This window comes from Podarcis melisellensis (genome assembly GCF_964234715.1).
Source record: "Podarcis melisellensis genome assembly, chromosome: 1".
Taxonomy (NCBI): Eukaryota; Metazoa; Chordata; class Lepidosauria; order Squamata; family Lacertidae; genus Podarcis; species Podarcis melisellensis.
Window position 1 is genome coordinate 34,959,826 of NC_138528.1, and position 16,970 is coordinate 34,976,795.

The window sequence follows — 16,970 nt, forward strand, 5'->3', positions numbered from 1 at the left end:
TTTAAAATGCATATGTTTCAGCATGGGTGATTTTTCTCTCCTTTCCAAACAATGAGGTTTCAAAAGGCAGAAGGTTAGCAAAATAAAATTATTATTTTTTTAAAAAACAGTTCAAACAGAAACCTGGGGAATATATGAATAATTACAAACATTTAATAAATCTAACTCCCAAGTGTTACCAAATAAACAGTATGATGACCAATGACATCATTTGATCAAAGTATAAACCGCCACAGGAAGTGTGTGAGGGGAATGGAGTTGCAGTGATAACCTCCTAGCAGTGGTGCTACATTAACTGGGACAGGGCAGGAAAACGCGGACACAAGGTTGGGGGAACTCAGGGTGGAGATGGTGATACCATTAACCTTGTTAACACCTCAGCCCACCTACTGCCATTCTACTCCCATCCCCATGTGCCTCTGCAAGACCTCACATAACTGACTCCATAAATAACAGATTATTAAAAGAGTCTGATGTTTATGGAATGAAGATGCTAATATTGATAATGATATCCAATACCTCAGTGTGTATATTCATCTAAGTGGCAACTGTTTCCACATACTGGCACAATCCACAACGTGTGTTTACACAGGGGCCCCTTGTCAACAATGACATTTGAGAAGCTCTACTGTTCATTGAATTGCTTCTCCAAACTATATTTAAGGTAATAATCAGATTGTCAGTCCTTTCCCCCATAAATTCAGAAGATATTACAATTTTCTGTAAATAGTTCTCAAGAAATGTTTTCTCTTTCCTGCTCCTCTATCCTTAAAAAGAAAAGTTAACTAATATACAATGTAGAGAATAATTAATATATAGGATGATTATATGAATTAGCAATAAATATTTTCCATATCACAGGGACGCGGGTGGCGCTGTGGGTTAAACCACAGAGCCTAGGATTTGCCGATCAGAAGGTCGGCGGTTTGAATCCCCGCAACAGGGTGAGCTCCCATTGCTCGGTCCCTGCTCCTGCCAACCTAGCAGTTCAAAAACATGTCAAAGTGCAAGTAGATAAATAGGGACTGCTCTGGCGGGAAGGTAAACGGCGTTTCCGTGTGCTGCTCTGGTTCACCAGAAACGGCTTAGTCATGCTGGCCACATGACCCGGAAGCTGTCTGAGGACAAACGCTGGCTCCCTCGGCCTATAGAGTGAGATGAGCGCGCAACCCCAGAGTCGGTCACGACTGGACCTAATGGTCAGGGATCCCTTTACCTTTACCTTTCCATATCACTGAAAACAATTACAAGGAAGTATTTATAATAGCACAGAGCAGCAATTTTTAAAACTATTGTACTGTAGACCACTGTCCTAGTTTGCTTGCTCTTACTAATCACAGAACCTATGTAATGGCACTTGACAACTATTCCAAGCTTCTTCCTAATTAAAATTCAGGCACCTCTGCATTCTGATGCAGCTGTACTGCACTCTAAATGCAAAAGAATGAACACAAAGGGGACAAGAAAAGGGGTGAAATTATTCTAAGCAGAGGATAGGTACTGTTAGTGACAGAGAAAGGGACAAATCTGAGAAGTTGTAGCATTCAAAACAATACTCAATGTAGATTCCTATAATACAGCCATAGCATTGAAGGTTGAATGAGAGACTGAAGGACAGTGACTGCTCCCCAAGGCAGCTGCAAAGAGAGCCACTATTCAACTTTTACTAACCCTGCTGAGGGCCAACTAGCTCATTCTTTTATTAAAACTGATCATTCATGAATCAATTATGAAAACCCATACCCAAATAATCTGTTCTATCTGCTGATTTTATTATAATGCACCAGAGATAAGAGAATGAATGAACAACCAAGCACCGCTTAATATATCAGTGGGTCCAATGGACCCCAGTACCCACGAGCAAGATTCCATTCACACGGCACTCCAACTGGAGTGAGGAACGGGAGGTACACCTTGCATATTCCTCTTTCCCCCTAGAGTCCTCTGTATCTCCTGAAAATCTTCTCCGGAAGGTTCGGAGACACTCCAGAAAAGTGTGAGGAGTGGTGCCAGTATGTCGGGGGGAGGGGGCTACTGGTCGCTTCCATTTGCAAAGGGCAACCCTAAATCCAACCCTCTATGCTTAGCAGCTTTGAGCTACCTTAGAAGTAGGAAAGCAGGACAGAAATGTTGAAAATAGAATCTTCATGTGTGACTTTTATTTTTTTAAAAAAAATGCTGAGTATCCACATATGATAGCATCCAGAAAAGTACACGCAGAGCTCTTCCAATCCTTTCCCTGTTGTAGACTCCCATGTTTCACAGCTATCTGAATTTAAGAATCAGTGGACCTTCTGGACAGAACATGGGATGCTGCAGTGGAAGGAAGGGAATCAGCAGAATTCAAGAGTCCCCCTGCACAAGTAGAAATACTTTTCTGATCACACATGGTACCTCAGCATCCAACCCAAGGAGTTGTTGTTTTTTAAGTTTAATTTAGTACATGTGTTAATTACTTATAGCGGACATAAGCAAAGATAAGTTGTAAGATTGAAACACCAAATTGGGGTTTTAATTTGGTAACCTGACTCCAATACTATACGGTACCTATGCATATATGCCATAAACAAAAACTTAGAGCAAGTCTCTAATTGACTGAGAGCATACACCCATCAAAACCAATGTCCTAAATTGTAAATATTTTACCTGCAATACAATAAAGCTAGAGTCAAGAATTCAATATGTATCTCAAGTTTTCTTTAATTTCACCACAGCAATTCCCACTGCCAAGGCAGGAAAATATTGCTCAGTTTAAAAACCATCTTGCCTCAGTGGCTGCATAAACCACTGCACAGAAAACATACACTAATGAGTACTCAGTGCTCATCTGCACAAACATGTAACTTCTTTTGATTGGGGCCTTTATGTGACCCACATTTTGGTTCATTCTCTCCTCTCCTAAAATATACTGAGTCACTGGCATAATAATAGTTTGCAATCAAGACTATCCTTTGTATTAATGATATACATGGTTAATTTTAATCTAGTGCCTCAGCAGTTGTCTACTGGGGTACTCAAAGGCTTTTTTTTCTTCTGAAACAAATATTTGGAGAACAGTTACTGTTCTGCTTGAATCTACATTTGAAATCATTTTTTCCTAGAGAAACTTGCTTGATATTATGTTTTCATGGTTCAGAGACTAATTGCCATATTTGTAGTGAGGAAGGACAGATGTAGTTTCCTGCGTGACAGATGGCCTGGTGACCACGGAGGACTGTTTTGTCTTCCTCTGTAGAATGGAGTGTTTTTATTGAAACATATTCCTCAGCCTCCAGCAAGGCATAATTTACTCATTCCTGCTCTCCTGTTGTAGCACACAATCTGGATTATGTTGGTTAATCTGCTCAGAATATCTGAAAGCATTCCAGTCTGGCACAGTTGTGATATGCAGTTTTCTTCTTAACCCTCTGACCTTGAAAGCTTAAGGGATGCTCCATATATACCACCCCAAACTTGGTAGCATAAAAAATGCAAATATCCTTTAACTATCACACATGATTTGCTCCTTTAGCAAGCATCCTCTTTGGCCAGTCTAGGGTGACGCAGCTGCTACTCCCTTTCAATTCTCAATTTGTTTGGGCCTTGCCCTCTATACACATGTTGTGGGGAGAGCCCAGAGGCACTGGGCATAAAGAAGAGGCAGTAGATGTATCTGCCTCACATCCAGTACTGTAAAGAAGCAAGCTGGGACACACAACCATCACACATTTCCTTATTCTTAATCAGAAGAACTGACACTCAAGTAGTCAGTGGCAGCTGTTTCACATACAGTGTTCTATTTACAGAACAGGGTACAACTAAAGCTGCAACTCATGTCCTTATTTTTTATATCTCAAGGACAAGGCCCAGAAGAACTGAGAATAAGGAAATGAGTGCCAGCTGAATCTGCCTCACAATTATTGCTGGGCTCCTGAGGGAGTACCAGGTAGTTAGAATGGCTGCCCTTGCTACTTGCCAACACCAGTCCCCTGTGCTGTTTGCCAATGCTATTGGTCACCCATCAGGGCCTAACCAAGATCTAGGGGAGACTTTCTTGGAAGAAGAAACATGGAACTCCATGGAGAAATCCAGCACAGCTAGGGACTAGGACAGGCATAGCTAACAGGACCAGGGGTCAGGGATGATGGGAGTTGTAGTCCCAAAACATCTGGAGGGCCGAGTTTGCCTATGCCTGGACTAGGATGAGCCCCACAGTCATAAGAGAGCCCAAAATTTCAAGTACTATGGACATCTCTCCTGGGCCTCTGGCAACCCCTCCAATCACATCCAAATCCTGCCTTTGATTCTCCACCACAAGCTGAACAGCAAAGTCAGCAGTGGACCCAATGCGAGGTCCAGAGTAAGAGTGCACATTTGACTGCCAGGAGGAGGGTCAAAGAAGATTTACCTGAGAACAATAATCTAGCAGAAGTCTGTGAAAACGGACTGGTAATGAGGATGTAAAATATAATGAGGAAATGAGATTCAGTGTAGAGTAGTGGTCAGAATGCTAGACTAGGACCTGGAAGATCAGGGTTCAAATCCTCACTCAACCATGAAGCCCACTGGGTGACTTTGGGCCATCTGCTGTTTCTCAGCCTAACCTACCTCAGAGGGTTGTTGGAGGATAAAATGGAAAGGAGGGAAAGTGTCATATCAGTGCCACATAAGCTCTCTGGAGAAAAGATGGTATATACATGTATGTATGTATGTATGTATGTATAAATAACTATAATTATCTCCATCTCTCCTACATTCTTCCTAATATGATAAGTCCTGAGCAAGCTCCATCTCCCCCTCTTGTTCTACTCCAGCACTACATGCTGGTCACAGACATCACACCATTGGTACCCATCTACCCCAATAAGTCTTTATAGTAAGGGGAATGTTCTAGGGAAACTACTAGGGAACCTTGCCCAAGACACTATCAAACCAGGTGCTGTCTATCAACCATAAAAATGGGCTGGTGAAGGAGTGAGTTTCATTTCCTAGCCTACTGAGTTTCTAACCTTCAAAATGTTTTTCTAGCCTGTTTTTTACTCATAAGAAGGATTTGGCAAAGGAGGGATGAAGCACTTGGTCCATCCTTTGTCAGCTTCTCTTATGAGTAAAAAGCAGGCCTGTAAAATCTTTTGTAGACTACTAATAAGGCTGAAATACGCAAGAAAACACAAGTTTAAGGATGGGGCGGTAGTGGCATATCACCCAGCAAAGAATAGTCGGATATCTTGGTTTGACTAAGTACAGCTAAAATAAACTGTAATTTCATACATAACAGGAAACTTTAGATGAAATCAATTCTGAATGAAAGCCGAATTTTTTGCTCTTTTCTCTTATGCCCAGAGAGGGAGAAAGAATGTGACTCTAAGACTCACCATGGCTCATTTGTGATAATTTAAACCATGATGTAGATGCTTGGCTGGTTTAGGTTTCAATTTATTTTATAACATTTTGGGGGTTTTTTGCTGCAGCAAAAAATCTCAAACAATGTGGCTTTCACCAGTGCAGACAATGAGACTACTTGTGACCACAAGAGGGCACTTTTGCAAAAAACAAAAAAAACCACAGCACGTCCTTCAGGAGGCACTATTACAGCATGTAAAGGCAGCTTTGGGGACAAGAAAGACAGGCATATAATCAACATGTCAAGCAGCACACTGGTACCTGAAAATGTGTTGGAGACTATTCTCTTGTGAGATATAGGTACAGAAATAGAAAGAAGTTATGAAGGATGGCATATTCCAGCATGAGTAATCAGTAGAATGATGTTTGAAAAAAGCAGATATAGATGAGGCAAAAAGAGAGTAAAGTCGGTAGTAAAGCTCCAAGACTGGGCATCTTGAGTGAGGAATACGCAACAGGGATACAGAACAAAAAGTCTGTAGTCTAAACCATAAACTAATCACTTTTAAAATAGATAACAATTCTGCTTTTTCTGAATGAAAAGCAATCATCATTTGAATCAGGGCCCATCACTGTTTCCTACCAACTGTTATCCCTGCTCCTGACTGATATTTGCCACCAAAGGTTCTATTTACTCTCAACAGCACAGAAACCAACTGGAAGTGATGTTCAAGCACTTCTCTTATGTTCCCAAAACAGCAGGTAGCAGTTATTTTGGATAAAATGCAATTTTTGAATACTTTTTAACAACCCCAACCCCAAGTACATTGCAATAATCTTCTTTCTAGCATGGTTGACACAGGGCCACTTAAATACTGGCTCCTCGCTGCTGCTTTGCTCCTTCCCTTGTGCAGCTGGCGAAACAAACCAAGAAAGTTGGCTTGCAATAAACATTAGCAAGACATGGGTGACAATGGCAAATCAGCTATGCATCCAATAAGAGAGCTCGATCTAGGAGTACTCCTAAATATTTAACTGATTGTTAAAAGCAAGTGTTTATCTAATCCAGAAAAGGACATCAACTACAGAGTCAACAGACCTCCCCATCATCAATATATTCAACTTCTCTGGACTGAGTTTCAGTTTATTCACCCAAATCCAGTTCAACAGTGACCTCAGACATCAGATTAGAACAACAATTACTTCATCTGGACTAGATGAAAAGGTGTTATCAAAATACCAGTTATTAATGTCACTAGCTTTTAAACCCATATGAGTGTATCCAATGTTATGCGAGCAGAAGGGCAAGGTCATGAAACTGACCTTTCCCCACCTCTTCTTCTCCCTGTAACCCCCTGATCTGCCTCATCTGTAAATTTGGGAAGGGGCTACCAAACATTGTGGGCTGTTTTATAGGAGTGCAGTGCCTGGCGTGCTCTGGTCCATGGGGTTACGAAGAGTCAGACACGACTAAACAACAACAAGTGGGAGGCAGAATCATCCGATACCTGAAACCTAGTGAAAGTGGTGCAAGATTCGTCCACATGATTTAGGGCAGGATTGTCCCTCACCATATCATATCCCAAGGGGGGTTGAGTTTGCAGCTCTGCATCTATACACTTAAAAGTTCCTCTGGTAACCCTCTTTTTAACCATACATTTTGGAGAAACAGTTTATGGGCGAAAGGCTTGATTATCAATTGTTTCATCAACATTTTGTTGCCCATGCTGTTGCATTTGGATCAACCTGGACTGTAACTTAGCTAGTTTGGTGAGAATGTCACTTTGCTCATTAACAGGAGATGCTACACTAGAATTTGTCGTCTTGGTTGCCAATGGAGTTTTACAGAAGCCACTTGTTAAATTCCCAACTCCTGACATTCAAGGTCTCTAAAATAAGTCTCAGTTGTTAGTAATGTGTATTAAGCATATAGGATGAACAAATGAGCACAATCATAGTTAGCAAGGAAGCAGCATCCACTGAGAACTGGTCAAAGGCTTTCCAAAGGCCAGTTTCCTTAGGAGCCTTTATTGATTGAATCCTTCTGAAAAAAAGTTACTGAGTCCTCCCTGCAAGGTGACCTGTAGAAATCTAAAGAAATTAAATGTCATAGATAATTCAGTCACTAATTAAAAATTCCCCCCTTTCCTTATGATATACTGCAAGTTGATGAGAGTTGCAACAATTATCTGAATATGATAGCTGATGCAAAAATTGTTTTCTAACCAAACTCTAGCCATATTTTAAACTGACCATATAAAACTTAGGGCAACATCACCTTCACAAGAAAAGAAGTGTGCTATATGAATACTAATTGCCCAGTTCCTCGGGGGAGGTCAGAACCCCGAGAACTGCATGCAAGGGGAGGAGAGTAGGATCCATCCATCTGGAAAGCTGTGATGTTGCTTGCATAGGCAGAAAGGCTGGAAGAGTGTGACACTGAATTCCACCCATAAATGTAAATTCATGCAAAGACCACCATGAGCAAGTGAAAAACTTGTACATTAAAGCTGCACTCACACAATCAAAGCCCTGCTACCTGCCCCTTTGCTGCAGCTTTTCTCTTCACACAAGCTGCAAAGCAGACTAGGAGGCCAGAGTTAACCAGAGCTTCCTGTTACATGAGTAGCAGGAATTATGGTTAATGGCTTCTAAAGAAGCCAACTTTCTTGGTTTGTTTCGCCAGCTGCACAAGGGAAGGAGCAAAACAGCAGCAAGGAGCCAGTATTTAAGTGGCCCTGTGGCAACCATGCTAGAAAGAAGCCAAGAATATAAATTGTTGAAATGATCACATACTTCACTAACCATCTTCCTCCTAGGCATTACTTACTGAGTAAAATAGGGAATAATTTCTTAGAATTTATCAATCAGAGTGACATTAATTGTTCACCAACACTGTTTTTTTTTTTTAAAAAAACCCTTAGATGCCACTAAATAATTCCTAGGTATAAGATAGCAACCAGGTACAAGGACTCTGTTATACAGCTATTGCAAATATATGAAGCCTAAGCAATTGGGAGGAAACTGCAGAACTGCATGCTGTTTCACTTATCCTACTCTTCTGAAGAACAATTTTTCCCTACCAAGCTTAACCGCAGTTAATCATTATATCAGCAGCAATGTTAGCTGTGAAGAAGACTAACCAGATTCCTTCTTAACAACAAGATGTGGATCTACATACTAAGACATTACTGTATGTTTTATTCAAGCAGACCACAAATACTGACCGATCCATGTTAACTTTTTCAGGCATTAACATGATTGATAGGAGAGTTCTAGTGTCAAAAAATGCAGTTTGGGAAACAGGCATTTTGCATTTATAAATATGCTGATGATTTTTGCTTTGTATTAAATAAAGTTTTATTGGCTTAACAGGGAGAATAAGAATGGCTAGACCCAGATTAAATTGGGTCATGGTTTAGTCTCACAGAAATCAATGGTGTTTAAGTTTGTTATAACTAACTTGTCCCATTGATTTTAATAAAACTAAAACGTGACTAAAACGTGAATCAAGCACTACAATATTTAACCGGATAGCTTAATCAGAAGCTTCTGTTTTATTCTAACATGAATGACCCATATTTGAGCTGCTGGGTATTTCAAACATTCAGTTTTCAAATGAAACAACAGTCACGTTCAGGCATGCAAACTCTGTATCAATAAACAAGGGCACACATGCAAGTCCCATCCTTAACAAACCCAACTGCATCAACTCTTAATGCTTAATTCTCTGCAGAGAAGCTGAATGAATTCTTTGCAACAGTCTTCACAGCAGAAGATGGAGGACAGATCTCTGTGCCTCAACTAACTTTTTATAGGAATGGAATCCGAAGAACTGGTGACAATATACATGTTCCTGGCCTTAAAGTTAAATTACAAACGTACAAATCACCATGTCTGAATGGCATTCACCTTAAAGAACTCAAATGTGAAGTTGCTGATCTTCTAACAAAAATATGTAACTTGTCCCCTATATCAGCCTCCACACCAGAGAACTGAAGAGTGTATAATTTAACTCTTTTTTTTAAAAAGAGGATGCAGGAAATTACAATCCAGGTATCTTAACATCTGTTCCAAGAAAAAAAATATGTAAAGCATAATTATAGCGTTACCAGGCATATCAAAGAACAAGTCATGCTAAAGCAGAACTAGCATGGCTTCTGCAAGGAAAAGCTCTGCATCATTTTTAGAGTTCTATAGATAGGATTGAGTCCATTGATACTGTATACTGTACTTAAGACTTTCAAAAAGCATTTGATAAAGCACCTCACCAAAGACTCCTAAGTAATAGACTTAATAAAGATGCTTAAAATTATGCATGATTCTAATACTAAAACCTGGGGCCATCCTATGAAGGTGAAAGTTGAAACATTCAAGTCAGAACTAAGAAAATACTTCTTCACAGAAGCACTATGGATTCACTCCAATGAGATTAAGTGATGGCCACCAATCTTGGCAGTTTTAAAATATTAGACCAATTCATGGAGAACAGAGCTATCACTGATGACCATGGTCTACCTCCATGGTCAGAAGCAGTGTTCCTTTGAATACTAATTCCTGAAAACTGAAAAATAGGGAGAGTGCTCTCTTGCCTGCAGACTTCCCATAGGCATCTGGTTGGCCACTATCAGAACAGTATGCTGGACTAGATGTGTCTTTGGTCTGATCCAACAGGGTTCTGTCTTAATCAAAATCTCCCTACATCAAAATATAGTTGTCAGGATTCCATTGAAAGGAAGAATGCAATTTTTAAGTTGTGGATATAGCCATAAAATCATCTAGGGCTTTTACAACTGATTCCCAGTTCCCTGTTTGAGTAGCTTGGGATTACAATCTCCCCACCACCCCTGGTCGCAAAAACAAAAAAACCCTTGATGGAAGCTGGGTTCTTGGCTTCGCTGCATGCTGGGTCATGTAGTTTCGTTCCTCCTGTTTGCACAGCAATGAAGCATTTCCCCAGTGTTACATTGTGAATCCTTGCTCGTGACACCTATAGACAACAAGATAACCCCACCAGCAATACGGCTGAGTGGCATTATGCATATATTTAGTTTGTGCAAATTCAACTCCATAGCAGGACATCTGTCCTTCCTGCAAGAGTGGCAACGAACCCTTTTGTTTTCCTTACTCCTCCACCCCTCTGCTAGGATCCCATCCACCCATCCAAAGGTCCATTCCAACCTTTTTCTTCTCATCTCCAGGACTTGCCAGCCTTCATCTCCCTCCCCCCGCCCCACTGCCTCTTCTTCCTTGTTGTTTTTTTATCATTTCCTGGATTCTTCTCCTTGAGGAAAGCTCTTTCCCCAACCAGAGAGGAGCTCTCTAGGCTCATACATGGAGGAGTGGGGGGAGGCAGCAGAGAGACTAACGAATGATATGACCCAGTGGGAACCCAGGCCACCCATTGGCACTTCCACATCTTTGCCAACAAGTGGTGATGCCTCACAGCCAGAACAGGGAAAGGTGGGGAGTTAGTCACACACATAAATCACTTTATGTGTGATTTAAGGAAATGCTGGCTATACCTGATGTAAAATTTGACTGTAACATATTCCATTTCCTTAGTAATCAGCTGTGGCTGCCTTCCAATGTGCAAGTCCGCATCCCATCCCATCCCACCCCTAGAACTTGTGCTGGTTAAGATGATGACAGGGTGACAGAGCCAAACAGGCCCACTACACAGCATACTGTGTCTGGGTCAAGAGCTGTAGAGCAGGTGACTTTTCTTGCCACCCTTCTCTGTTTCTATTTGGTGTCCTCCTATCACAGAGAGTTGGTAGGGGAATAAGAAGCAGGGAGAAGAAAGCTGCTGCAGGATGCAGACTCCCACCAAGATTGTAGCATATTTCTGATATGAGGAGCCCAAGGCTTATAGGTGTGAAGGGCCTATAAGGGGAATCTGTCACCCTCCAGACATTGCTTTGATCAGTCCTGACCTTTGGTCATGTTGGCTAGGGCTGATCAGAGTCCTGTACATCTGAAAGGTGACAGGTTCCTAACCCCTGGCCTAAGCAGTATGTACACATTGAACATAATGGCCATCAAGCATAATAAAATGTGTATCATTAACAAATGCATTCATGGGCCTTTGACCTGATCAAGTAGGGCTCTTCGTATTTTCTTCCCTGTGTGGAGGTCTGTGGGCTTTTATTCACATTTGTTTAAATGCAAGAATAATATCTCACACTATGAGGGAGCCTGGTAAAGCAGGATCCTTATTCATGCAAGACATTTAAGCAAGCCTAAAAAGAAATCCTCACATATCTTGCCCATTTAACATGGAGGAAGATAGAAACAGAGCACCAAGGGCTGCTGGAACACTGGGAGCAGGGTTTGCATGCCCTTGCTCTCTAGCTACACATACAGCATTCACCTGTTGAGGCAAATGTCTGAACACACCTAGTGTACAGACACAGTTTTTGACAGCAAGTACATGCAGAACAGAGTCAGAGTTAACTAATGATGCAGACCACAGCCAGAGTTAACGAACTGCAGTAACTGCTGCAATTCATGAGCACATTTATGACTAAATATGTTTGTACACAGTAATGTTGGGATCCAAAATGTTGTTCCCAGGTCCATAAGTGCTAACCACTACTGGTAATTTGCAGGCTGCTCATCCATTTTCTGAATGCACTGCACGAGGTGAGACAGCCCCTCACTCTTTTCATAACTTTCCCCTGGAATGAAGGTACCGGTAACTTGAAGGGAGAAGGATCCCATTTTGTGTCTGGCATGAGAACCCAGCCTACCCTACTCCATGTGTTTTTGCACACAGAGAATTTAGGAGGGGGTAGTCTCATCTTTCACTTCTTATCAGGCTTTGGATTTAAAAACAACTTTAAAAAAAACCCCTCTGTTTGAGTTGCTCTTGCTGCTTCCAACCTTCCACCTAAGCCTAGCAAGAATAATCATATCCTTCTTCACACTAGATATTGATGAAAGTTGGAAGTAGCAAGGAGAAAGCCTAACAACATGCTGGGAAGTAAAATCCTGACAAGTCTACAGTGCAGAATGCCCCCAAAAGACAAAATACCGTACTCAAGCTCACACACTGACTTCTGTGACCTCAACAGGTTACAGATTTCATTACTCAGTTTCTAAGCTTCAAAATATTTGAACAGCAGATTCACAGTGGAAAAGACTCAATCCTTTCCCAACTATTGCTTCCATATCTAATGCAGGGAAACCCGGTCACTTAATCATGTGTGAGCCACACATGATTAATAGTGCTGTGCAAATATTATGGGAGGTTTTTTTGCTTTTTAAAAGTTTGAATCAACTCTTAAAATAAGGAGTCCATATGTTCAAAGATACTGATAATTAGTATAGTTTCAAATGTTTTGCTTATATCAAGTAAAAAATAAAAATCAACAAATGAATTATTTGGATTAAAAGTAGCCTTTCAAAATAAATATTATCAGTTTCAATGACTACATATTGCCAATGTAAGTGTTTGAGCACATTGTCCTATTAAATATTTCATAACACACTGACAAAGTCCTTCCAACAATAGAAGTACTCCCTGCAGGAGAAATTTGTTGTATCATTTGATTTACTGTGGATATATATACATTGTTGTCAAATATACAAAGAATCAAAGTAGTTATTTCCTTCTCCTTTCATAAAGTTAGGGTTTAAAGTAATTAAGGCAACCAACAAAGTTATAAATATTAAACACCTCATATTACAAACACCAGCTAACTTAAATAATGGGCCAGCTCATTTGATAATATTAAATAAATTTTGGTAAGCCTGACTATTTCAAACCTATCTTCTAATGAAACAGATATTAGAAGTGAACATGAACAGCAAGGTTCCAAGGTGTTTCACAAACCCATCACAAACTTTACTTATACCAGTGTTCCATAAAGTGTACAGACTTCTTATAATAGTATCAGAGAAGCAATGCAACAAATCCTTAGTAAATACAGCAGAACAACTACTTAAGAACTTTTTGATGAAGCTTTGTGTGTATGTGTGTGTACATGTACATGTATATATAAAACATGCACATGCTTAGGAAGTGAAATCTTATTACATTCCTTAAGATCATGGTCTGTTAAAAAGTCACACTAGACTATTAGAAGACTAAAAATAAAGAACTCATCTAGAAATAACAATATTGAATCTTCAACACAGGTCTTTCGCTAAACTGTTCTGAAGTTAGTGGTTTATGGACTACAGAGTATATTATTACTGATTAAAATAGGCTCAGTGGGGGGAAAGATGTGATGAGTTATAAACAGAAAAGAAACAAAAGAATTCAATAAAATTTTACAACCTGGAGATTGAATAAATTCTTGAAACATATTTAAGATGCTGAATGGTTGTATTTGCACTACTCTACTAGAACTCACAAAATCTTGTACAAAGAAAAATGCTAAAATGGTCTTGCAAATTGTAAATAGCATTTGCAAACCAATCCACAAATGAAGGCTGAATACCTGGATTAAGCTTTAAATCTCATGTGTGTGTGTGTGTGTGTGTGTGTGTGTAAAAACAACTATTTCCCCTAAAAATGTGAAATCTAATGTTGCCCAGGTAGATCACCAATGCAACAAGACCTCTTCCTCTCCCCAACAGCCCCACTTTCTTCAATCTGCTCCTCAATTCTGGAAGTGGATTTTGATAGTCAGCAGAGGGCTGCAGGAGGAAGGGGAGAAATAGGTCCTCTTGCACAAGCGGAAGTCCACTCTGCTGGTGAATGAACACAATTAATTATCACTCATAATAACCATTTACTTAGCTCATTACATGCCAAACAGCTAATGGTTTTTAACATTAAGTTAGAATTAACTAGTGAAGCTTAGAATTAACTAGTGTTTACTCCAAATTTGGGGCATATGATAGAGTAGCATTTTAAGAGTTGAAGGGTACAAACCTAAACATACTTGTCTGAAAGTAAGTCCCATTGAATTTAGTGTGACTTCTGAGTAAACATTACAGGATTACATTGCAAGGGGGCAATCCCAAGCATTCTTAAGATTTTTTAACTCAATGGGACTTTGTACAAACCATGCTTAGGCTTGCACTATAACTGATGTATCATGGCACTAACTTTCACAGGCAATAGTCTTTATACGGTACTCACAACTAACTTTACCAATTAAAAACTTGTGGGCTGAAATCATTAATATTCTGAAACAAATATATACTACATAAAAGAAAATACATACATATACTTGATTGTAAAAAAAAATACATAGTTGTCCATGCCATAGAGATTCTATTATGAACTCTCCATTCATTTTTAAATGGTGATCACAAATATGAATTCCATAATTCCTTTCAATGAAAACTGTCTAAACAGGCAGCTAAAATGAATGTGCAATTAATCCACAAATGTTTGGATCAATTGTACTGCCTTTTTTATTGTGCAGTGTAGTCTTAAGAAATCTCTGCCAATTGCAGTATCTAAGCAAGAGGGAAAATACACTAATTATCTCCAAAAGCCTAAACTTAACATGCACACCCACCCACTGGCCTATTTTAGTCTGGATTTAAAACATTTCCCACCTACTTTTCGGGCAAATCTGCGGCACTGGAGTTGCTGAAAAACCTCATGCATAAAAGGACATATGGGAAGGTTTCCACACTTTCCCCTTCTCTTCACCCTCCCACTGAAGTTATTGTGCATCTTTCCCACGTCGAACTGTCACTCCCAGACTCCCATCTAGAGCTTTTCCTTGACAAGAGGAAATCCGGGGTGGGGGGGTGTTTTTTGTTTTTTGTAGGCAAGAAAGAACACGAAAGAACTGCAACCAGCAACACACACAGCCCCCGCCTCCTACCGCCGTTTCCAAAAGTCCTCCTATCCACCCTATGGAGTTGGGAAGGGTTGGAGGGGGAAGAGGAGCAGGCCACTCGCGCCTGAGAGGAAAGTTTGCTATGGCGAGATGGGGGGGGGGAGGGAGGGGGAGAAAGAGAGAGAGACGACCAGAAAGAAGAGAAACGGGGGGTGGGGTGCTGGAGAGAAAGTCAAGAACGGAAGACCTACGGTTATTATTATTACTATTATTAAAAAGCAGAAAGAATGGAAGGGGGGTCAGGCAGAGAAAGAAAGGAGGAGGTAGGTTGCCCCTTTCCTTGTCGTCTCATCTCCTCCTCCTCCTCCCTCGCTGGGGGGGCCGTGACCAGCTGGCAGCCGCCGCCGCCACCACCAGAGCCTGGTAGAGCAGGCTCCGACCCTCCCCGCCGGCTCAGGCCTTCATCACCTGTCTGGGACCAAAGCAAGCAAGCAAGGGAGGCGTCCGACCATTCCCCTCCCCCTCCTCCTCCGCGGGGTGTGTAGGTATGGAGCAGACTCGGACGAGGCAGGAAGGAAGGAAGCGAGGAAGGAGAAAAGAAAAGGCAGCTCCGGTCTTCCCAGTTCTCTCACTCACTCACTCAGCAGTTCCTGCTGCTGCTGCTGGCGGCGGCCCCATCCCTCCTCGGAACTGGCGGCAGCCTCCACCTCTCCGGCGGCTGCAGCAGCAACCGCCCCGACTCCCGAGCCCCAGCGCTGCTGCTGCTGGCGGCGACGGCGGCGGTGCGGCAGCTGATGGGGCTGGGTGTAGTTGTGTGTGGGGAGGGGGGTGGGAGTTGGGAAGGAGGAGCGGTTTCTTCCTCCTCACCTCAGTCTCCGGCTCTCCCGCGGCACCATTCCCGGGACTCTCGCTCAGCGCCGGCGGCTCGTCGTCGTCGTCCCCTTCCCGGACCCGCAGCTCCCTCAGAGGAACTCCCGGCGGCCTGGCCCCATCTCTCCTCCTCCTCTTTCCTCCTCCTCCTCCCTCCCTCCCTCCCCGGTGATCTGGGCTTAGTAATGGCGGCGGCCGAGCCTCCCCGGCACTGGCTTCGCCGACGGAGCCGCTCGCCCGCCCGCTCCCTCGCGCTTACGCTCCGCCGCCGCCGCCCCCCGTCCTTCCCTCGCTCCCTCGTTTCCCCCGCCCCCACCTCTAACTTTACCTCAGCAGCTTTTCCCTGCCTTTCCCTCCCTCCCCCCTCCTCCCAGTTCTCGCCCCGCTGCCGCGGCTCAGCGCGCGCGCCCCCGAGGCCTTACCCGGGCTTTTGCGCGTGCGCGGCAGAAGGACCTTGTGTAGAGAGACGTTTCCGTTCCTTCCACGGGGCGGACGTCGCGAGGCTCCTCCGGTGAAGCCCTGCCCACGCGCCGCCGCTGCTGCCGCCGCCGCCATGCGCGCGACACAGCAGCCTCTCGGGCGCGAGCCTGGCCGGCTTGTATATATGTGTGTGTGTGTGTCTGTGTGTTTTCCTTCTTCCCTTTCCCCTCTGCTGGCCGAAAGCGCCGTCAGGAGGAGGAGGAGGAAGGGAGAAAGGAGGCGGTCCATAGTCCCCGCCTCAGCCCCTGGGATTTTTTAAAGGAGTGTGTGGAAGTAAAGAAGGAACATTTTGGGACATGCACACACACCCCGCGCGCGGTTTATGCCCGTAGCCGTTGTCCTTGGAAAACCTGTGGTGGCATCCTCGGCTCTTTTTAAGGGAGGGAGTGGGCGAGCGCATCGCCTGCGAAATGTGCCCGCGACTGAAGAGAGGAAAATCCAAGTGGGCAGTTAACTAAAACTCCATACTTGAAACTCCAGTCGCTCCGAATTAATACCTTTTTTATTCTTATTAATCTAGCCATCCACCCAAGCGTTCAGGACAGCAAC

General features: G+C 42.6%; 1 protein-coding gene across 3 annotated transcripts in view; it reads right to left on the minus strand.

The window, feature by feature from the left end:
* The window catches only part of ARHGAP5 (Rho GTPase activating protein 5), a 35,779-nt gene extending 19,282 nt beyond the window's left edge, over positions 1 to 16,497 (minus strand). For 2 of the 3 annotated variants that reach the window (XM_081888846.1, XM_081888848.1), the window contains exon 1: positions 15,939 to 16,093. The gene's annotated coding sequence lies outside the window, so the exon portion shown is untranslated. Of the gene's footprint in view, positions 1 to 15,938; positions 16,094 to 16,363 lie in introns of those variants that run through there. The other variant, XM_081888847.1, reaches the window with a different exon arrangement.
* Positions 16,498 to 16,970: the final 473 nt, after the last annotated feature.